This window comes from Odocoileus virginianus, chromosome 11, assembly GCF_023699985.2.
Source record: "Odocoileus virginianus isolate 20LAN1187 ecotype Illinois chromosome 11, Ovbor_1.2, whole genome shotgun sequence".
NCBI classification, from domain to species: Eukaryota; Metazoa; Chordata; class Mammalia; order Artiodactyla; family Cervidae; genus Odocoileus; species Odocoileus virginianus.
The window spans coordinates 63,275,433-63,293,763 of record NC_069684.1 but is presented as its reverse complement, the minus strand read 5'-3'; positions in this window follow the sequence as shown (position 1 = coordinate 63,293,763).

Here is an 18,331-nt window from a genome sequence, read left to right as displayed (position 1 = left end):
GGGCATGATGCCAAAAAAAGTATGATAATGCTGATTTGAAACATGAGGCCCTCTTGTGGAAAGTCAGCTATATGCTCATATATTTCCCAAAGCCTCACAGAGAGGGAAAAACACCCTAAATATATCTCTTACTGTACTCGTTAAATACCATGAAACCATTAGGACAAATCACCATTCACACTGCACCTCACTTTGTTTGACTTTGTTTATAGAATCTATTTAGAAGCACTTGGAGCAAACATTTGCCAGATTTTTAATCACTTATCAAATTCCTAGTAAGTAGCGTGCTCTCAAACACTAACGATCTATAAACATAGTTATAAAATCAAACAAATGATATAGAATCAAAGTGACAGCTAGATAAGCACTTCAGCTGCATTTGTTGGAATTATTCCCGCCCTCAAATGCTTTCAGCTGAAAAAAAAAGAAAAAAAATTGATTTCCATTTTTTAAGCTACTGAGCTAGAAAGGGCAATCGGATTAAACAAGATCTTAAAGACTGAAGAATAATGAAAAATAAAATGGTTAAAAAATGACAGAAAATTATATTTCTTACAATGTGTTTTATTAACCAATTGCTAGAGAAACAATAGCTTTAGAGTAAACATGTAAAAATCTGAACTTTGGTCATTGAAGAGTGCATGCAATTAAGCACTCACTATAAAGTAAATGCTTATGTATAATATCTTCCATTTTATATATTTGTTTTATAATTGTAACCATGTAAGTGTTCTATAGGTAGGTTTCAGTAAACAAAACAAAGAACAATCTTCTAAACGTATGCATGAACTTGGAGACAACAGAGAAATAGGTGTGTAGTGGGACTTTATATTTTTTATTGTGCATGATTATATGTTTATTACCTGTATTTTTCTTTTCATTTCCAGAAGATCTTGATGAAGAAGTTTACCCTAGTGAGTTATACTATATTTTATGATATTCAAGATCATTTAATCAGGATAATTTTGAATAACAATAGAAATAAATGTGGTAACAGGTGAGTCATAGGCTGGAATCAAGATTGCCAGGGGAAATATCAACAACTTCAGATATGCAGATGACACCACTCTAATGGTGGAAAGTGAAGAGGTGCTAAAGAACCTCTTGATGAGGGTGAAAGGGGAAAGTGAAAAAACTGGCTTGAAATCCAATATTCAAAAAACTAAGATCATGGTATCCAATCCCATCACTTCATGGCAAATAGACAGGGAAAAAGTGGAAACAGTGACAGATTTTACTTTCTTGGGCTCCAAAATCACTGCAGATGGTGACTGTAGTCATGAAATTAACAGATGCTTGCTCTTTGGAGGGAAAGCTATGACAAACCGAGACAGCATGTTAAAAAGCAGAGACATCATTTTACTGACATAGGTCTATATAATCAAAACTATGGTTTCTCCAGTAGTCATGTACAGATATGACAGTTGGACTGTAGGGAAGGCTCAGCACCAAAGAACTGATACTCTGGAACTGTAGTGCTAGATAAGACTCTTGACTGTCCCTTGGACAGCAAGGAGATCAAACCAGTCAATCCTAAAGGAAATTGATCCTAAATATTTCTTGGAAGTATTGATACTGAAGCTCCAATATTTTGGCCACTTGCTGAGAAGGGTGGAATCATTGCAAAAGACCCTGATGCTAGGAAAGACTGAAGGCAAAAGAAGAAGAGGGGAGATGGTTAGATAGTGTCACTGATTCAGTGGCCATGAATTTGAGCAAACTCTGGATGATGATAGAGGACAGAGGAGCCTGGTGTTACTACAGTCCATGAAGCCACTGAGTCAGCAACGACTTAGTGACTGAATAACAGCAACAGGGTATTGCAGAGAGATAATTATGATTAAAAAAATTCCATGACCATTCTCATGAAATGAAAAATGATGTTCCTAACAATGTATACTCTCTTATCAAAATAAAAACATGTTTCAGAGAGCAGCTGTTTCAATTTTGAAAGATATTGCTTAATAACTTAATAAAGATTAAACTTGTAATCAAATACTGTAAAAAAGGATATACAAATAAATATTTAAATCATATTTAGTGTTTATGAGAACAAGAACATATGGAGTACTATAGAGGACTTTACTTTAATAAAATCCTCAGAAACTATGATAAGTGTGCATTATATTAACAAATTAATACATCAAACAAATTTTGACCACTTACTGTGGTTAAGGTATAGCTATAGTCTGGGGAAACCTTAGTGAACTCATGATTGGAAACACCAAGCATCTAACTATATGTTTGTGTTTCCACCCTGTTGCTCTGAAGAACATTAGACTTGGGTAGGACCCAAAGGCAAATTCTTAGAGCTGTATCAAAATGCACTTTGTGCTCAAAAGTTAATGCAAGTTTTTTTTTTTTTAACTCTTTTATTTATCTCAGAATTAGTTTAGATCAAGCCCGAGACCCCTTTGAATAAGCATCCAAAAGTCCCTCTCTCTGTCACCTGCTTTCCCTTCTCACTACTTCAGATCCCTGGGCCCTTCTGTTGCCCACACTGTAGCGTTTAAACATAGAGGATCAATTTCATGCTCTTCTCAAGCACTCACCAGTAAGTCCTCGACTAATTAGCTCAAATACCACAAGTTTTGTCTAAAATAATAATATACATTGTCTCATACATATATAACATGCTATCTAATGAACATATCTGAAGATCAAACACAGTATTCATGTTATCTGAAACAAAAAAGACTAAATATTTATATGTAAAAAAAATGGATTCCTAGAAACCTAACAGAGCCTTGAATTGCCATTCCTGAGGTACACTTTATTTATATATAATATAAAAAGAATATATAAACATATATATATATATTCTTTCTGCAGATATAGCTTACAAAATTCTCAAGATAGAGCTTTCCTATTTTATCTTCTAAATTTTTACTGGATGTTTTTATAGACATTATGATGGGGAATTAAATGCTATAAATATATTGACACATGGAATAGTATTTCTTGATACTGTACAAACACACATTATCTAAATAGATATATTTCCACTGATCTTAAATTTACAACCAGCTGCTTCAGTCTTCCTAGTTTTGGCAACCATCAGAGATTCAAAGGGATTAAATGGAGGAGCATATTACTTCCTGAAATGTGATAAGCATAAGGATTGGCACTGGGCAACAGAAAGGTGTTGATAATACCATAGGGAGTTTCTCACCTACAGATGCAGAATGTGACCTGTGGCATGTTAGATATGGTTATGATACTTTTGTTTTCCAGAATGAACAGATGGGAAAATTTTTAAAAAACAAGACAGAAAACAACCTAGCAAAAGAGTAAAAGGCCTACTCCAAATTAGAGCAAACAGTAAAATGATGGTTATAAAAAGATTTTTACCTATTTATGTTCTTTATCTTAACATTATGATTTATTTCATGGTAAAACACTTGCACTTGTCCAAAGAACATGTTGACTGCAAAATGTTCTCTCAAGGATAGACTTTTCTATTGATATGAAACAATCCCCCTTACAAAATCTACAGATGTTCTTTCTATTGTTCCAGAGCACAGTGTGAAACTCTCTGCCTTTGCCTGATTTCGGCAATTGCTGCACTGAATTGTCATATCTTAGAACGTTGGTACTGCCAGCAAATTTGGAAAACTCAGCAGTGGCCACAGGACTGGAAAAGGTCAGTTTTCATTCCAATCCCAAAGAAAGACAATCACAAAGAGTGCTCAAACTACCGCACAATTGCACTCATCTCATATGCTAGTAAAGTAATGCTCAAAATTCTCCAAGCCAAGCTTCAGCAATACATGAACCATGAACTTCCAGATGTTCAAGCTGGTTTTAGAAAAGGCAGAGGAGCCAGAGATCAAATTGCCAACATCCGCTGGATCATTGAAAAAGCAAGAGAGTTCCAGAAAAAACATATATTTCTGCTTTATTGACTATGCCAAAGCCTTTGACTGTGTGGATCACAATAAACTGTGGAAAATTCTGAAAGAGATGGGAATACCAGACCACCTGACCTGCCTCTTGAGAAACCTGTATGCAGGTCAGGAAGCAACAGTTAGAACTGGACATGGAACAGCAGACTGGTTCCAAATAGGAAAAGGAGTACGTCAAGGCTGTATATTGTCACCCTGCTTATTTAACTTATATGCAGAGTACATCATGAGAAACATTGAGCTAGAAGAAGCACAAGGTGGAATCAAGATTGCCTGGAGAAATATCAATAACCTCAGATATGCAGATGACACCACCCTTATGGCAGAAAGTGAAGAGGAACTAAAAAGCCTCTTGATGAAATTTAAAGAGGAGAGTGACAAAGTTGGCTTAAAGCTCAGCATTCAGAAAACTAAGCTCATGGCATCTGGTTCCATCACTTCATGGGAAATAGATGGGGAACCAGTGTAAACAGTGTCAGGCTTTATTTTTTGGAGCTCCAAAATCACTACAGATGGTGACTGCAGTCATGAAATTAAAAGACACTTACTCCTTGAAAGGAAAGATATGGCCAACCTAGATAGCATTGTTAAAAAGCAGAGACATTACTTTGCCAAAAAAGGTCCATCTAGTCAAGGCTATGGTTTTTCCAGTGGTCATGTATGGATGTGAGAGTTGGACTGTGAAGAAAGTTGAGCACTGAAGAATTGATGCTTTTGAGTTGTGGTGTTGGTGAAGACTCTTGAAGTCCCTTGGACTGCAAGGAGATCCAACCAGTCCATCCTAAAGATCAGTCCTGGGAGTTCACTGGAAGGACTGATGCTGAAGCTGAAACTCCAATACTTTGGCCACCTGATGTGAAGAGTTGACTCATTGGAAAATACCCTGATGCTGGGAGGGATTGGGGGCAGGAGGAGAAGGGGACAACAGAGGATGAGATGGCTGGATGGCATCACCGACTCAATGGGCCTGAGTTTGAGTAAACTCCGGGAGTTGGTGATGGACGGGGAGGCCTGGCATGCTGCGATTCATGGAGTCGCAAAGAGTCGGACAGAACTGAGCGACTGAACTGAGAATGTCGGTAAAGAAGGAACAGTCATTTGAAGATAGACTCAAATGCAAACCAGGACATTGATTGATCTGTCATACAGTTTAGAAATAAGGGTAATTTAAAAAATATTGCCATATTGAAAATCTAGCCAAAGTTGTTGGGTGATATTAGAAATTAGGTTGAGATGCTATTAAGCTAAGAATTATTAGACTTTCTATAGACTTTGGGGATCCTCAAGTAATTGTTGTTTTCAAACAGAATAGTATAGTTAGCTTCTGGTTGGATGATACATAATTACATTTTGCAGCCAACCTTGACTCTTATTATCCTATGCCCAGAATTTATACAGCATTAGTAGCTCTGGGAACTGCTAAAATCATTTTATCTATGGAATTATGTAAGTAGTTCTGGCAAACAGCCTTCTATGAAAATCCAGCCAAAATGAAATTTGTGTATTGGATGTGATGCGAATGCTCAATAATATATTCTTTAGACTAGAAAAATGAACTTTTTTTTTTTCTAAAAGGCAGGTGAGTAATTTATATGAAGTTAGAGAATTTCCTCTAAATTTTATTAGTGAGAGTGATTTTCAGTTAACACTACATAAATATCAGACCCAGTTTATGTTAGTGCCAGCAAAATTCTGAAAGTTAAGCTACAGTGAATCTTGACAAATTCTAAACCAAAGTTTTCAATTATATGATCTAGCATGCAAGGTGTGAATTTTCTTGTAAAAGAAATCATCTATTAGGAAAAAAATATGTTCAACTAAGAGATATTATGTTATTTGGTAAAACCATTAAACACAGGGTTTGTTGTTTCCTCAATTTTTTTCTAAAATTAGTATATGTATCTGACTTCCTAAAAATGCATTTTTATTTCCAGTTTTGAAAATACTCCTCTTTACCCAACTTTTCACTGGTATATTCTATATTTGACATGATTGTAATTATAACACTTAAAATATAGTTTAAAAAATGTTTAATGGACATTTGTAAAAATATGTCTATGACATCAATATTTCAGGCTATTTTTGGTGGTAAAAAAAGCTTTGTAACATGCCTTGTAGATTATTAACACATTTCACAGTAAGCTATCTCTTGGAAAGATCATCTAAATCTAACTTCAGTAAATAAGTTACAGACATCTGAAAGAGAGTGATGAATGATGGAATGTGATTTTTGTTTTTTACTGAAATAAAATGCTAATTATTTCTGAGGATTAAAAATATAGAGCTCAGGGTAAGCAAATATAATAATTAACATTATTAAACTTAATTTAAATAGCTACATATTGTGAAAACATGCCATGTATGCTGAAATACATGGCAGGATGTTATTTTAATTATAGTATCATACTGTATTTAAATTACTATTACTATTTTATTGATGACACATATTTTCTTTCTGATAATAACACTGATTCTCTCTCTTGAATGAGCCATTTGCAAAATCTCAAACTGAGTGTCTGCCACTGTTTTGAAAACTGTTTATAGTTACTAATTTAGTGACCAGAATAGTTGATAGAATCATCTTTTACATATTTTTCTCATCCTTGTTATTACACTGTTAATTAGAGTGCAATCTTACTCCATCTTTATTTTTTAGGAAAAATAATAAAAGTTTTTATTTTCAATTTTCCTTATTTTATCCTAAGTGAGAAAGAATGCAAGTTTATCTGTGCGGCAAATAGGTACATTTCATCTGGTACTGGAGTTATGCTGATGGTACCATATCATTAGCAATAACAGTCTAAGAAGTACTAATAGAATATTTGTTGCTATGGGAGACTAAAAGTGAAGAATACTGGAGTGGGTAGCCATTCCCTTCTCCAAGGGATCTTCCTGACCCAGGGATCAAACCAGGCCTCCTGAACTGAAGGTGGATTCTTTACCATCTGACCACCAGGGAAGCCCAAGGGAGACTGAAGCCACTAACAATTGAAAAAATAGCCCGAAGTGAAGAGTCCCACTAAAACCAAGTACTTCTTCTGAGTTTATGATTAACCTATCTATCCAAAGCCTACTCTTCCCTTAGAAGTAATTGAGTAGTCCTCACAGTCAACTGACTTCACATTCCAGGATGTCTGGCTCTAGGTGAGTGATCACACCATTGTGATTATCTGGGTCGTGAAGATCTTTTTTGTACAGTGCTTCTGTGTATTCTTGCCACCTCTTCTTAATATCTTCTGCTTCTCTTAGCTCCATACCATTTCTGTCCTTTATCAAATCCATCTTTGCATGAAAATCTACCTTTGATATCTCTAATGTTCTTGACAAGAGCTCTAGTCTTTCCCATTCTGTTGTTTTCCTCTATTTCTTTGCATTGGTCGCTGAGGAAGGCTTTCTTATCTCTCCTGCCTATTCTTTGGAACTCTGCATTCAAATGGGAATATTTTTCCTTTTCTCCTTTGCTTTTCGCTTCTCATCTTTTCACTATTTGTAAGGCCTCCTCAGACAGTCATTTTGCCTTTTTGCATTTCTTTTCCTTGGCGATGGTCTTGATCCCTGTCTCCTGTACAATGTCACAAACCTCCGTTCATAGTTCATCAGGCTCTCTGTCTATCAGATCTAGTCCTTTAAATCTATTTCTCACTTCCACTGTATAGTCACAAGGGATTTGATTTAGGTCATACCTAAATGGTCTAGTGGTTTTCCCTACTTTCTTCAGTTTAAGTCTGAATTTGGCAATAAGGAGTTCATGATCCGAGCTACAGTCAGCTCCCAGTCTTGTTTTTGCTGACTGTATAGAGCTTCTCCATCTTTGGCTGCAAAGAATACAATCAATCTGATTTCAGTGTTGACCATCTGGTGATGTCCATGTGTAGAGTCTTCTCTTGTGTTGTTGGAAGAGGGTGTCTGCTATGACCAGTGCGTTCTCTTGGCAAAACTCTATTAACCTTTGCCCTGCTTCATTCCATACTCCAAGGCCAAATTGGCCTGTTACTCCAGGTGTTTCTTGACTACCTACTTTTCCAGGCCAGTCCTCTATAATGAATAGGACAACTTTCTTGGGTGTTAGTTCTAAAAGGTCTTGTAGGTCTTCATAGAAGTGTTCAACTTGGCTTCTTCAGCATTACTGGTTGGGGCATAGACTTGGGTTACTGTGATATTGAATGATTTGCCTTGGAAACTAACAGAGATCATTCTGTCATTTTTGGGATTGCATCCATGTACTGCATTTCAGACTCTTTTGTTGACTATGATGGCTACTCCATTTCTTCTAAGGGATTCCTGCCCACGGTAGTAGATATAATGGTCATCTGAGTTAAATTCACCCCTTCCAGTCCATTCTATTCGCTGATTCCTAGAATGTCAACATTCACTCTTGCCATCTCCTGTTTGACCACTTCCAATTTGCCTTGATTCATGGACCTAACATTCCAGGTTCCTACGCAATAGTGCTTTTTACAGCATCAGACCTTGCTTCTATCACCAGTCACATCCACAACTAGGTATTGTTTTTGCTTTGGTTCCATCACTTCATTCTTTCTGGAATTATTTCTCCACTGATCTTCAGTGGCATATTGGGCACCTACTGACCTGGGGAGTTCCTCTTTCAGTATCCTATCATTTTGCCTTTTCTTATGTTCATTGGGTTCTCAAGGCAAGAATACTGAACTGGTTTGCTATTCGCTTCTCCAGTGGACCACACTGTGATCACTCACCTAGAGCCAGATATCCTGGACTGTGAAGTCAAGTGGGCCTTAGAAAGCATCACTACAAACAGAACTAGCACATGTGATGGAATTCCAGTTGAACTATTTCAAATCCTGAAAGATGATGCTGTGAAAGTGCTGCACTCAATATGCCAGCAAATTTGGAAAACTCAGCAGTGGCCACGAGACTGGAAAAGGTCAGTTTTCATTCCAATCCCAAAGAAAGGCAATCCCAAATTATACTCAAACTACCACACAATTGCACTCATCTCATATGCTAGTAAAGTAATGCTCAAAATTCTCTAAGTCAGGCTTCAGCAATACGTGAGCCGTGAACTTCCAGATGTTCAAGCTGGTTTTAGAAAAGGCAGAGGAGCCAGAGATCAAATTGCCAACATCTGCTGGATCATCGAAAAAGCAAGAGAGTTCCAGAAAAACATCTATTTCTGCTTTATTGACTACGCCAAAGCCTTCAACTGTGTGGATCACAATAAACTGTGGAAAATTCTGAAAGAGATGGGAATACCAGATCACCTGACCTGCCTCTTGAGAAACCTGTATGCAGGTCAGGAAGCAACAGTTAGAACTGGACATGGACCAACCGACTGGTTCCAAATAGGAAAAGGAGTACGTCAAGGCTGTATATTGTCACCCTGCTTATTTAACTTATATTCAGAGTACATCATGAGAAATGCTGGGCTGGAAGAAGCACAAGGTGGAATCAGGATTGGCTGGAGAAATATCAATAACCTCAGGTAGGCAGATGACACCACCCTTATGTCAGAAAGTGAAGAGGAACTAAAAAGTCTCCTGATGAAAGTTAAAGAGGAGAGTGAAAAAGTTGGCTTAAAGCTGAACATTCAGAAACCTAAGATCATGGCATCTGGTTCCATCACTTTATGTGAAATAGATGGGGAACCATTACAAACAGTGTCAGACTTTATTTTTCTGGGCTCCAAAATCACTGCAGATGGTGACTGCAGTCATGAAATTAAAAGACACTTACTCCTTGGAAAGAAAGTTATGGCCAACCTAGAGAGCATATTAAAAAGCAGAGACATAACTTTGCCAACAAAGGTCTGTCTGGTCAAGGCTATGGTTTTTCCAGTGGTCATGTATGGATGTGAGAGTTGGACTGTGAAGAAAGTTGAGTGCTGAAAAATTGTTGCTTTTGAACTATGGTGTTGGAGAAGACTCTTGAGAGTCCCTTGGAGATCCAACCAGTCCATCCTAAAGGAGCTCAGCCCTGGGTGTTCACTGGAAGGACTGATGCTGAAGCTGAAACTCCAGTACTTTGGCCACCTGATGCGAAGAGCTGACTCATTGGAAAAGTCCCTGATTCTGGGAGGGATTGGGGGCAGGAGGAGAAGGGGACGACAGAGGATGAGATGGCTGGATGGCATCACCGACTCAATGGACCTGAGTTTGAGTAAACTCCAGGAGTTGGTGATGGACGGGGAGGCTAGTGGAAATGATGGAATTGCAGTTGAGCTATTTAAAGTCTTAATAGATTATGCTGTTAAAGTACTATACTCAATATGCTAGCAAATTTGGGAAACACAACAATGACCACAGGACTGGAAAAGGTTAGCTTTCATTACAATACCAAAGAAGGGCAATGACAAAGAATGTTCAAAGTACTATACAATTGTTCTCATTTCACATGCTAGCAGAGCAATGCTCAACATCCTTCAAACTAGACTTCAACAGTACATAAACCAAGAACTCCCAGATGTACAAGTTGGATTTAGAATAGGCAGAGGAACCAGAGAGTGAATTACAACATTTGCTGGATCATAGAAAAGCAAGAAAATTGCAAAAAATCATCTACATTTGCTTCATTGACTATGCTAAGATCTTTGATTCCATCGATCACAACAAACAACAGAAAATTCTTCAAGAGATGGGCATACCAGACCAACTTACCTGCCTCCTGAGAAACCTGTATGCAGGATTAGAAGCAACAGTTAGAACCAGAAATAGAACAATGAGGTGTTTCAAAATTGGGAAAGGAGTAGGTCAAGCCTGTATATTGTCACTCTGCTTATTTAACTTATATGCAGAATACATCGTGTGAAATGCTGGCTGAATGGCTCATAAGCTGGAATCAATACTGACAGGAGAAATATCAACAACCTCAGATATGCACATGATATCACTCTAATGGCAGAAAGCAAAGAGGAATGAAAAAGACTCTTGATGAAGGTGAAAGAGGAGAGTGGAAAAGCTGGCTTAAAAGTCAACATTCAAAAAACTAAGATGATGGTATCTGGTCCCATCACTTCATGGCAAATAAATGGGGAAAAAGTGGAAGCAGTGGTAGATTTTATTTTCTTGGGCTCCAACATCACTGCAGATGGTGACTGTAGCCACAAAATTAAAAGGTGCTTGCTCCTTGGAAGAAAATCTATGAGAAACCTAGGCAGCATATTAAAAAGCAAACATTTTGTCAACAAAATTCTACATAGTCAAAGCTATGGTTTTTCTAGTAGTCATGTATGGATGTGAGAGTTGAATCACAAAGAAGGTTGAGCACCAAAGAATTGATGACTTCAAATTGTGGTGATAGATAACACTCTTGAGAGTCCCTTGGACCGCAAGGAGTTCAAACCAGTGAACCCTAAAGAAATTAATTCTGAATATTCATTAGACAGACTGATGCTGAAGCTGAAGCTCCGATTCTTTGGCCACCTGTTGTGAACAGCCAGCTCATTGGGAAAGGACCCTGCCGCTGGGAAAGATTGAAGGCAGGAGAAGGTGATGACAGAGGGTGAGATGGTTGGATGGCATCACCAACTCAATGGACATGAGTTTGAGCAAGCTCCAGGAGATAGTGAAGGACAGGGAAGCCTGACATGCTGCAGTCTATGAGGTCACAAGGAGTCAGACAGGACTGAGAGACTGAACAACAATAATACCCATTGCCAGCTGGCACTGAAGCTTTGTCAGTAGAGGGCACTGGAGAGACTGAAAAAGCAGGATAGTGTTCTATTCTGTATTCTATAGTGACCCCTGGCCTGTGTCCTGTATGGGAAGTTTTTCCCCATTGCCTGGCTGCTTCAGGATAGTACATATGGGCTAGTAGCACACAGCAGTCAATAAAGATCTTGGAACCACCTCCTCCTCAAAGCCCCTCTGGGCTGGGGCTGTTCTGTCACTGAAGACCTCCAAGGAGACTGGTCCCAGCTCATTCAAGGGCAGATTTTCAGCAGGATTTTGCCAGTGAGACACCAGCCCTTCAGTGCCATCCAAGGAGGGACAGCCTTGTCCTCTCCAGCAGGGCCTGGGTGCAACCTTGAGCATAAACTTTCTCTGCTCTAGCTCTGTCCTCATCAGTGGCTGCTATTTATTGTTGTTGCTTAGTTGCCAAGTCAAGGCTAATTCTTTGTGACCCCATGGACTGCACCTGTCTCATGCCCCAGGCTCTTCTGTCCATGGAATTCTCCAGGCAAAAATACTGGAGTGAATTGCCATTTCCTCCTCTAGAACATCTTCCCAACCCAGGAATTGAACCTGTGTCTCCTGCATCCACAGGTGGATTCTTTAACATAGAGTTACCAGGGAAGCCAAACTGCTATTTATACACAGAATTTCTATATTCTTTAGGTTTCTCTTTTTCCTAAGTAATCCTTTGCTACTCCAATTCTTTGCTATATACAGTTAATAATCCCTTTTATTAAATTTCCCTTCTTCAAATTACTTTGTGGTTTCTCTCTGGTGATTACTTATGCTGATATGGTTTCCATTTATTACAGGGCTTGCTGTTATTTTCCTTCTTATTACATGTAAACAGTTCACTGTACTCATGTTTTTATCAAAAGTGGAACATGAAATCTAGATAGACTTGGTAATGAGAGGCCATAGTTTCCAGAGGAAAGGCAATATGTTCCCATGTTTCCTAAAAAACATGAAACTGCTGCAAAAAAGAAAAAAAAAATGTGTCTATGATTTCAATATGACTCAGACCTGTAAGGAAATGTGATTTTGACACTAGAAATCTGATGGCAGGGCACTGCTTGGGGCTGGCTGGGACTCTGATTCTGCTTTCTGCCCCTGCCTTCTTGTGTTAATACTGTTACCTTGTTGCCACTTATTTTGATTCGATAAATTCATACATAGCCACTATGGAGAACAGTATGGAGTTTCCTTAAAATAAAAATAGAACTACAAAGGTGCTTCCTAGGTGGTGTTAGTGGTTAAGAATCCACCTGCCAATGCAGGAGACACCAGATGTAGGTTTGATCCATGGGTTGGGAAGAGCCACTGGAGTAGGAAGGGGAAACTACTCTAGTAGTTTTGCCTGGAAAATCCCATGGCAGAGGAGCCTTGCAGGTTACAGTGCATAGGGTCACAATGAGTTGGACACAACTGAGTGACAGAACACAGAACTACAATATGACCCAGCAATTCCCCTCCTAGGCATATACCCAGAAAAACCATAATTTAAAAAGATAAATGCATCCCAACATTCAAAGCAGCACTGTTCACAATAGCCAAGACATGGAAGCCACCTGGATTTCCAACAATAGATGAATGGATAAAGAAGCTATGGTATCTATACACAATATATATTATCCAGCCATGAAAAAAATGAAATAATGCCATTTGCAACAGCATGAATGCACCAAGAGATTATCATACTAAGTAAGCTAGAAAAGACAAGTATTATATGATATCACTTATATGTGGAATCTAAAAAAAAAAAGAAGAAATGAATTTATTTCCAAAACAGAAAGAAATTCATAGACATAGAAAACAAAAGATGCATGGTTACCAAAGGGGAAAGGGGAGTGGAAGAGGGATAAATTAGGAGGTGGGGATTAACATATACACACTACTATATATAAAATAGAAAGCCAACAAAGACCCATTGAATAGCTCAGGGAATTATACTCAGCATTTTATCATGACCCATAAGAGAAAGATTGTATGTATTCTTTGAAACTGAATCACTGTGTTGTATGCCTGAAATGCCAGAAACTAATGGATACTGTAAATCAACTATATTTCAATTGAAAAAAAATATATACTGCATTCTTGGAATGGAAGAATCAATAGTGCTATTATTGCTAAAATGACTATTCTACTAGGGCAATCTGCAGATTCAATGTAATTCCTATTAATTACCAATGTAATTTTTCAAAGAACTAGAACAATTTTTTTTAATTTATATGGAAGCACAAAAGACACTGCATAACCAAATTAATCTTGAGAAAGAAGAATGGAGCTTGAAGAATAATGCTTCCTAATTTCAGACTATGCTGCAAAGCTACAGTAATGAAAACAGTTTGATACTGGCACAATGATAGAAATATAGTCCAAGGGAACAGGATGGAAAGTCTAGAAATAAACCTGCACTCCTGTGTCAATCAATCTACAACAAAGGAGGCAAGACTTAACAATGGATAAAAGACAGCCGTTTCATAAGTGTTTCTGGGAAAACTGGACAGCTACATATAAAGGGATGAATTTAGAACATTTTCTAACACTACATACAAAAATAAATTCAAAATGAATTATAGGCCTAAATGTAAGATCAGATACCATGTAACTCTTAGAGGAAAACATAGGCAGGACAAAATTTTGTCAAAAATGGCAACAATATCTTTTTAGGTCCATGTCAGAGAGTAATGGAAATAAAAACAAAAATAAACAGATGAGACCTATTTAAACTTAACAGCTTTTGTACAGCAAAGGAAACCACAAACAAAACAAAACAAAACTGTAGACTAAGAGAAAACATTTGCAAACAACGTGATACACAAGAGATTGATTTCTAAAATTTATAAACAGCTCATAAAAAAATTCCAATAAAAAAAGGGCAGAAATTCTAAGTAGATATTTTTCCAAAGAAGATGCACAGATGTCCAAAGACACTTGAGAAGAGGTTCAAAATCAATAAATTTTAGAGATATGAAAAGCAAAACTAAAGTGAGGTATCGTTTCATACCACTCAGAATGGTTATCATAAAAAATCTACAACAAATAAATGCTGGAGAGGATATGGAGAAAAATACACCTCTAATAATTTTGGTGGGAATGTAATTTGGTGCAGCCACTATGGAGAACAGTTTTGAAGGTCCTTAACAAATTAAACACAGAGTTACAATATGAATCTACAATCCCATTCCTAGACATATTATCTGGAGAAAATCAGAATTTAAAAAGATACATGCACCCCAATATTCATAGAAATAATATTTACTATAGCCAAGACATGGAAGCAATCTAAATTTTATTTGACAGATGAATGAATAAAGCAGAGGTGGTAGATATAAACAATGAAATATTATTTAGCCATAAAAAAGAATGAAATAATGCCATTTGCAGCAATATGAATGGACTCAGAGATTATCATAGTAAATGAAATGTCAGAGAAAACCAATATCATATGATTATGATATCGCTTGTATGTGTGGTCTAAAAAAAAATATACACATGGACTTATTTACAGGACAGAAATAGACTCACAGACATAGAAAACAAACTTATGCATACCAAAGGGAATAACAGCGGCAGAGGGGTATGGAGACATAAATTAGGAGTTCAGGGTTAGCATATACACAATACTATATATAAAGTGGGTAAGCAATAAGACCTACTGTATAGCACAAGTAACTAGACTCAATATCTTGAAATAACTTATAATGGTAAACAACCTGAAAAAGAATATATATATACGCATATATTGTATATTTTATTAAGCTTTAAATATATGTATATTTCTACAGTATACTTAAAACTAACACAACGCTGTAAATTAATTATATTTCAATAAAATAGGAAAATTAAAGTACTGCATTTGGATAGAATCGCTCCAAAAATAAAAAAAAAATAAAGTTTAAATCTAAATTATATGTATCAACTTTATTATGTCAAGAGGATAGATAAATACCATCCAATTATCTATGTGAGACTACCCACTGGACTGAGTACATCTTGATATGGTGTCTACGAGAAATGTTTTTTGCTGTGTGTGTGTGTCTCTGTGTTTGCATGCCAGTGCTCTAAGAAAAGTTTGAGAAGTTTATTGCAGCCTCATCAAAATTAGAAACTTCAAAACGATGCTACCAATGTGCTGATTTATATTAATATTATACTTACTATGTTTTCTTATAATGATACCACACTGGCAGAAGTTTCAATAAAGTACTCTCTGGAATATTCCAGAAATCTGACCACAGGGGTGCAATGGAAGTGTCTGACCTGTGGCACCCTGGTCAGAAAGCACAGAAGCGAGAACCAGAGGCAGCTGTGGTCACTGGGTACCTCCAGGGTCTAGATGATGGAGAAACCATGAGTCGGGCAGGCGCTGAGTGCTAGAGAAAGCAGAAGGAGTGGAGCACAGGGGTGGTCACATACCTGCGGGAGCGAGATGCTGGAAAACCAGCTCACAGCTTCCAGAGCCTGCCAGGTGAGCATACCAGAACCCGAATTTCTCTTCCCGAAATTCTAGCATGCCCTCTACTGACTAAAGTTAACACCATACCAGCTGGCAAAGTGAAAAAAAAAAAAAAAATCAAGGACCAGTATCAATTTCCATAGAGCAGAAACAAAGATGAATTTAAGAGATGAGAGTAAGCAAAATGATAGTTTGCTGAAAGGAAGGAAAGAAAGAAGAAAAGGAGGGAGGGAGGGGAAAATTAAAGGAGGGGAGAAAGGTACAAAAAAGAATCCCACTTTTTAATCATATTTCAATTTCCCTTCATAGTCAAATTTACTCTAAAAAGAAATCTTTCTCATTGTTTACAAAATAATCTCACCTTAGGTTGTATTAGTATTGGTTGGTAAGCTTTTGGTTCACTGTGTGTGAACATGTCATACATTTTTCTTATTTTCAGTCAAAATCAAAACACAAGTTTAAAGCCACAGTTCAAGACAACTCTAAAATCAAAGAGCAAATAAACCCGCTCGGATGTGTACTTTGGTCATTTTTAATACTATTATTTTTTAGTCTTATCTATTACATCTGAATTTACTAATCTCTTTTCAGTTGCTGTTCAATTCATGAAAAAAAATTCACTATTGTTGAACACCTTTTTTTTTACTCATATATTAAACAACTCAATAGCAAATGAATAATCAAACATGTAAGAATTAAAGTTTATATATAAACAAAAGTTAAAGAAAACATAAAACTTTATATTGGGATACAAAATAAATAATTCTAGTGGACGTAAGTATTCACATAGACATTTAAATGTGGTCGCTGAATTATGCATACTAAGCTTCTTAAATTTTTTTTATTTTTTTTACATTTTTTCTTCTTGTGAAACTGCAATGAATGTATTTCTGTAAAGTCCTGTTTAAGACAGAAAATGCTTTGACTCTTTGATGATACAGATAATTTAAAGTGGCCCACCCTTAATACTACATTTCAAAATTTCTTTTGAATCCTGGAAATGTAGGTATTTTTTTATGGATTCACATTGGGTTTCCTTGATAAAAGCTGGTTACTAATATCAACTGAATGAAAAAAATACTAAAATTTTGAATTATGGGTTACTAAGAGCTGAGTATTACCAAATTATTTCTAAACCAGTACAATCATTTAAGTAGAACAATATAATGCTATCAAGATGAAAACTCTAGAAGGTCTTTCTGAATTAGTACATAAGCAGGGTTCATAGTTAAATTACCAAGGTTTGCACATTTTAATATGTCTACCTAAAGCTACTTTAAAAAATGTTTAGGTCAAATTCACACAGAAGTTTTAAGAAGTCATGTATGGACAATAAGATGAATCTCAAAGGGAAGTGTGGGTTGAGTTGTGACAAGGAATCTTAACTGTTTTCATGATCAAAAGTTGTGAAGAGCAGAGAGAAAGTGAAATATTAACTAGAACTGTCAGATGAATATGAGATAAAATTAATTAACGCTCTCTAAAGTAACCAAGAGGGCCTGCCTCTTTGTGGAAACTGTGTCAAAATTATTTTTTCATAGCAGTATAATCAATTTCTCTAGAAAAAATAATTAAAATATGTCTTGTAAAAGTACTTATTTTCATAGATATTTCAAAAGAGTTATACTTAACACTAATTGAATTCTGAATTAGGAGAAAAAACCTTAATTGCAAGATAACATATAGAAAAGATACAAATTTATATTTATTTTATAGATATGTTAGGTAAATGCAATCTACATAAGTATATAGATAGAAGGTGTCAAAGTAAACATATATAGCTTATGATATCTAATTAATATTATATAATAGATTAATGATATAAATTATTTAGCACCCATGGCTAAGTTTTGCCAGGAAGAGCAGTAACACTTTATACAAATTAAGCAATTCTATTCTCATGACAGTTGTCTAAGGCTTTTACTATTATGTTGTCAAATGACAAAACCAAAACAATTTAGTAATGCAGTAAGTTTAATACACTTTATTCAAGGGAAAACAATTCATGAATTGTGTGTGGGGGGGTGTATCTTGCCCCCAAAACAGTGGAACATTCTTCCCAAGGAAATTTGGGCAAGAGTGAAATTTTTAGAATGTTGCAGAAGGTAACAGAAACTACCCATGATTGGCTAGAAGGTCCAGCATTTCTTATAAGGTCAGCAGATCCTGTTTTCTAAGAGGAGGTGATCTGACTAAAGTTGAGTGGCAGGATTATGATTGGTGTATGTGTTAGGTTTCCTTGACAGTGAGGTGTTTCTCATAAGTGCAGGCTGACTTTGGTTTAGATATTTGATGTGGGCCAGGCCACTGGGTGGCCT